The 6,547-nt window shown below is 45.1% G+C and overlaps 1 protein-coding gene across 1 annotated transcript in view; it reads left to right on the top strand.

Annotated features, from left to right (window-relative positions):
- ttll7 (tubulin tyrosine ligase-like family, member 7) overlaps positions 1-6,547 on the top strand; it is a 64,114-nt gene that overhangs the window by 8,374 nt on the left and 49,193 nt on the right. The window lies entirely within an intron of this gene.

Here is a 6,547-nt window from a genome sequence, read left to right as displayed (position 1 = left end):
ATGCAGCAATGAGCATACATTTAGTTTAGCTCAGGAACCACCTCGTGATGCAGGCTCATAAATCCTGCACGCACGTGGGGGTGTCTTAAAAATTGGGGTGCGTGGGTCAAAGAGAACAGAAGCCGTCTCCAAATCCAGTGTGAGTCATAAGGAATGTGTCTACTCAATGGCAAAATATAGCAATGGGGCAGCATTATCACCCCTGCACCCCCCTCCTCTCTTAAGTTTATCCAGGGCCCATGTGCTGTAAGCCGGCATGACAAATAACGTCAAATGGAGTGAAGAAAATGGGAAGGAAAAAAAAATTACTAGGAGTTTTTTGGGGTGAGGGGCGAGGACAAGAGGAATTTAAACACACACATAAAATATTCCTTTAAATGCTCCACCCCTTACATGTGCAGCAGAGCCAACAAAGAGCACAACTCATTGTTCTCATAAGGTCCTGATTGGTGTCCATGGACCACAACACAGGGACGGGTGGATTGAGGCCCGGCCTCATTACAGACTCTGGCTTACTTCTTCTTCTTCTTCTTTTTTTTTTTTTTAGTCGGAAAAAAAGAGCTCAAGCTGGTCAACTCTAAATAAAAAGAAACAAGTGTTTGTAGTGAGCAGGAATAATTAGAAACCTGCCTGGTGTGTGAGAAGCTGTCTCTCTAGTGTCAGGCTCCAGGCAGCTCAAAGGCTGGTCGGCCTGCTTGTTAGGGCCACAGTCAGTGTGTGAGGGTGCACGTGTGTGTGTGTGTGTGTGTGTGTGTGTGTGTGTGTGTGTGTGTGTGAATCTGAATTTGAGTTGTGTCAGTGTGTATGGTGTTTGAATGGGTACATACTGTAGGTACTGTATGTGTGTTTGCTCACACTATAAACACACACACGCACTATGAAAGCCACCACATGCAGCTGAGGGTGTTTCTGTGTGCCTTGTGAATGTGTCTACTCTCTATATGTGTGTGTGTGTCTGCATGTGTGGTCTTTGCCCCTCTGGGAATAGTCCTCTGCAGTGTGTGTGTGTCTGTGTGTGTGAGTGTGGTCGGGCATTCTGATCTGCCTACCAAACCAACTCCTGCCCACAGCCTGTCTTTTTATCCAGCCAGAGAGGCATGGAGGAATCCTGCTTAAAAACACAAAACAGACCAATTCAGTGTACAACAGAATAAAGAGAGGAGGAAGAAGGCTTGTTTGCCAACTTTCATGGCGTTTTTACGTGTCCAGTATTAAGATGCCATTGGACACAGGAGCTTAGGCAGCTTGATTATTGATGGCTGCAACTTAACTACCATCTCCTCATCCATCTCTCTGGCTTTCTACCCCTCCTGCCCCCCTTGTGCAGAGTGATTGGCAGCTAATGAGGCGGGCATGGTTAGGTCAACCGTGGCACTGGTTTGTTTGTGTCTCAGTGTGTTTGTGTGTGTGTGTGTGTGTGTGAATGGGCATTATGACAACAGACCAACAGACTGCAGCTGGACTGCTCCCCTTAGGGCGGTGATTCTTCACCCCTCCTCTCCCTCCCTTCGCCCCTTCCTGCAACTTTTCCTTCTCTTTCTGTGCTCTGTCCCCGATTGCTTCAAGATGAGTTTGGTTTGCCTGTCCATCCCTCAGAGCCAACATAATCCAGACTTCCTTTTTCTTTTGAGTGCAAGTGTATATATGTGTGCGTGCATGGGGGGGTTGTGTTTGTGGGGAGTAATCTGCGCTGGCAAGTGTAAACAGATGCCACGACACACACATACAAGTAGAAACAAACACATGGATATTTCTTTTTACTCTCTCTAACATCCCCTACACGCATAAACAGATTGCAAATGTATTACAACTGCTGAAAATACTGTTAATTTCCTGTGCGGAATAAATAGTGCCTCACACTTATGAAAGCTTTCAATTGAAATTCTATTTCATCTGTGCAGAATGAGATGAAAATTTTATGTTCTCATAGCTTTCCATAAAAGTCTAAAGAGTAGCCATTCAAAGCTGTTTTCCGAGGAGTTCTGGCAGAAGGATTTAGAGGTTAGCCCGCCTTTCAGATATTTCCTCGAGAAGTGTTTTCTAACCCCTACAACAGCCGAGTCGAACATTATTGTGTATTCAGGGTGATTAAGGAGGAATTTACTTGCTACCTGTGCTCTCCAAATAATTTTCATCCCCTCATGATTGAATTTTCGAGGGTGAAAAATGATAGAGGAGAATACATACAGTTTGATATACTCAATTATCTTTCAGAGTCTCCCTTGCACCCTTCCACCTTTCGTTCTCCTTTTGCCTTTGATTAATCTTTGGCACTTAGTGGGAGTCATTCTTATTTAAATGTCCATGGATGTCGTCCTGAGCTCTGAGGGCGCGTCTTTCTCCCTGCGAACCCTAGGTGGCAGTAGTTACCTACGAGCCACTCTTTGGCTTGTAAGAGGTTTATTAAAGAATAATTAGAATGATGTATGGGACTGTCTGTCTCTATCCACATCCATTTTCCCCCAACATGACTATTTCATGGAATAAGTATCAAATTAGGAGCGCGCAGGCCTCGTATGTGGGGCAGTTGAAAACACACCCCAACATTTAGTCATTTATCATCAGGCATGTATGGCAGCTCCACTGACTGTGTGTGTGTGTGTGTGTGTGTGTGTGTGTGTGTGTGCATGTGATTGAGAGGGAAGATATATACTGCATGTTTATGAGTGACATATGGAACTGTAGTGTGTGTGGTAGAGTGTGTAAGAGACTGTAAAGGAAGATATATACCCCTGCATATTTATGACGGACAGTTTTGGACCTCAGGTGGGTTTTGTTGATATATTCTCGCATGTTTGTAAGTACTTAGGAGGGAATTAGGTGTGTGTGTTTGTGTGTGCGGCTGCATAACTATGTCCACTTTTACCTTCTCGTGCACCCTGGAAGCACCTTTTGCTTTTTGTGGCTGTGTCTGATTGTATCTCTGCGTGTCTTCAAAAAGAATACCCAGCAAAAAAAAAAAAAAAAAAAAAGTCAACACTCCCTGCACCCTGCCAGCCGGCCAGCCACGCAGGTCAGGCCAACTGGTGGCTAAGCTAAGCGCTGGCCTGCTCACTCCCAGGACCTTTACCAGCAGCTCAGCATGCTCAGCTAGAGTTTCCCTCCGTCTGACTGGACCACTAAAAATGCCACAAAAAGAACAAAACAGTGATTGATAAGACGGCTGAAACAAGAGAGCGACTTAACATGGCGGCCAGCTGTCTGTCTTTCTGTCGCTCTGCTACTCATGCTCTCCCTCTCTGCCTCCCTTTCTCATTCCACCATTGTGCGGCAACAAACACTCCATTCTGACAGCGGTTGAACTGTGCCGATACCCTCGAGTGTGCGGGGCAGAATGGGAGGCTTGTCAAAGCAGTGGTTGTTTACACTCCGCCAGGAATAATAAGAGGGGGTCGTTTTTCTGAACCGATTAATCACGAGCAGCCCTTGCACTTGTTTGACGAGTATTCCAGATGCAGAATGGATGTCGATGGGGGGAAGCAATTTGTTGTGGAAAGAAAGCAGCTGATTGTTGTTGATCCATTGCTGTTGCTATGTTATTAGGGTTGGTGTGACACAGCAGAGGCCACAGGCGCAAACTGTTTGATGCCCACTACATTTTCAACAATGAATGGGTCATATGATTATTGTAAGCATTTTTTTTTTACTGGGTTTATTCATAATTGAAACGATAACAATAAATTGTTAGATGGAGTTGGAATCTGAGTCATTGCGGTGCCATAGTGCGAACTGAGATTGAGTTAATTCTCTCTAGGTGTGTGATGGCCTGTGGCTACAGTAATAATAGTGTTATTGTTAGGGTTTGATTTTGCTGTATGGCCATTACTTACTTATTAACTATCTTGGAGCAGTACACCCCCATGGGGGCCAAACATTATGAGACTGACCCTGCATCCAAACCAGAGGGTAAAGAGAATTCCCCACTTGGAAATTAATAAACTATATCAAATCAAATAAGGCATGTAAAATGTGCTGGTTGCACTTCTGCCTCGCTGTTTGTACTTCAGGGCCTGCAATAAAGATCAGTAGACATTCTTGCAGTTCACAGACAATTCAAACCAAATGGATAGTTGAAGAAAATTTAATAAGCCGCCCCCGGAGCACAGGCTTTATTTGCCTTCATAAACACTGGCAGGTTACCTGTGTGTTTCGGTCACACACCTCCAGGTGCAGAAAATGAAAGAGCTACATGTCCTGTGTGGGGTACGCTAATGATTTACAGCTCACCCTCGGATCTTTGTATGTTTAATTGAGTGATCAGACGATGATAAACCTGTCTTGTGAAAAATTACAGACCGATGCGTTCTTTTCCTACACGCTCATTCTGATGTTTGACCGCGTTATATTTGGTCTACATTGACGCAATTCTGATGCTGAACCGAATCAAAGCATAAGTAAAAAGGAGTTTCTAATCTTTTCATCTGACATTTTTATTGAATGCGTCTTGGAGCAACTGAGGGCTCCTTTAAGACCCTGCCAGAGTCACTTAAGGAAATCAGAGTGGGGGTTTTGGGAGCCTGCAGGGGTTCATTAGGACCAGACTGGTCCAACTTCCTCTGCCAGAGAGGAAAAGGAGAACACAGAAACACGGCGAAAGAAATGAGTAAGAGAGTTAACGACCAGAGAGCGAGGGCTAGCAAGTCTGGGAGGGGGGGATGAGTGACCAGACAGAAACCGGGGTGAGAGACAGGAAGAAACAGAGTGGGAAGAGAAACTAACCAGAAGAAGAGGGCGACAGGCGGAGAGTAGAAGGAAAGAGACCAAAGATTGAGGGAGAGCAAAGAGAGACAGCAAGTGCCGTGATGCCAGTCTACTCTGTGACAGCTTGACACCACAAATCAAACTAAGAAATGAAGACAAGTAACGAGACAACCGTCGCCAGGATCACTGCCAGTCTGGCTGTTACCTATAGGCTACAGCGCTCTAAAGCCATACTCTTTTCATTGTGGCTGTCATATCGGGGAGTGCTCTAAATGAAAACAGACCTCTCCCCTCTTTTTCTTTTGTGGTGTTTTTTTTTTCTTTAGGTAAGGTACTGTAGGTTGAAGTGGAGCTCCGTCCTTCTCAGCACACAGAGGGATGTATTGTAGACTTCATTCTATTGAGTGAAAGAGTTGGATAGGGTCCCTGTTCCTTTTTTCTTCTTTGCACTGGAAGACATTCATCACCCACCCACCCCCCCTCCTTCTGATAAATGGTTGCTGTGTAGAAAAACACACGTGTGGGTGCGTGCACACACTTAACGTCGGCACGCCCATACAAACCCATGTCATGTTGGTGCAGATTTAGTAGCTCACTGGTGATATTTGTGGATGTATCCTCTGAACTCATGGAAGAGACTCGGGCAGCGATGCCCCAGCAGGCTCAGAGTAGGTCATTAAGTTGCTTCAGGTTTACATAGACAGCGACAGCTCGGGATAAGTTTTCATATCCTTGCGTGCTCTTGTTCGCTTACGCTCAGCTTCACACAGCTACATGCATTTCAACATGAGAGCCTCCTTGCGCAACCGCATTCATATCGTGGGAATCTGGGGTTTAGGTGTCTGACTGAAGGACAATTTAGGAGTAGCTGCTGATGTAGGGAGCAGCTTTACTGATTCACTTAAGCCTGCCCAGATTTTTTTTTACAGCTGCTTCCTGATCCAAATGGACAATCTTTCAGTAGTTACTGCTCTTTCTTGGGCTACCTGCCCCACGGCTGGCAACACAGTCGACGCTCTGGCTCTCTCAGTTCCTCGGAGCCTGGTTGTGATGTAAATATTATCTTACAGCAGTGTTACCAAATCTGCCACACAGCAGTAAGCACCTTTGTGTCAGGATTAGTAATGGCTAGTTCAGGAGAAGAGAGGAGAAAGAGGGTTGGAGTTTTTGAGTGCTACCCCCGCAACCCTTGAGATGCTTTGCACATCTCTGTAAAGGAGCTTTTGGGTTTTGTTGCTGATTTTTAGCCCAAAATCTTAACGGCTTCAAATGACCTGATGTTACACGCCAATCTGCTTTCTCATTGGCCTCTTTCACTATTCCTTACCCTAAATTCGTGATTGGTTGACAGAATGAATCTATAATGCGCTCTTAAACCTCCGATTGGCTCAGTGTTTCCGTGTTGCCGAAATCCCGATTTGCGATTGGCCGTCGTGCTGCTTTGATGAGTCCAACTGTATCCAACTGCTTTTTTCTAAAGGAAGATAGAAACAGGACGAATAACGTCTCTGACACAAATACTCACTCCGACTGCAGATTAAGGCGACTGGGAGGGAAGAATTTCCAGCTGCACTTCCAGCACTGTTAGCAGTGATTTTTATTTAATTGAAAATGAACATAGATTCTCACCGACGGATAAAGCCATGTCGGGTTACAGCACGGCAGTACTCAACTACACACAGTGAGGGACGGCATGTTTCAGTCATTATGGCTAAGTTAACAGTTTCTGCCTGATAATAATCTCTGTCTTGTACACCGTATATAATTTCATAAATCTTCTTCAAGGTACCTTTATAGTAGCTATTACAAATCTCGTGACATCAAAAGGTGCCAACCATACTGGCGT

Source organism: Epinephelus moara, chromosome 10 (assembly GCF_006386435.1).
Source record: "Epinephelus moara isolate mb chromosome 10, YSFRI_EMoa_1.0, whole genome shotgun sequence".
In the NCBI taxonomy this organism is placed as follows: domain Eukaryota; kingdom Metazoa; phylum Chordata; class Actinopteri; order Perciformes; family Serranidae; genus Epinephelus; species Epinephelus moara.
Note: the sequence above shows the minus strand (reverse complement) of the source record. Positions and strands in the feature narration are given on the sequence as shown.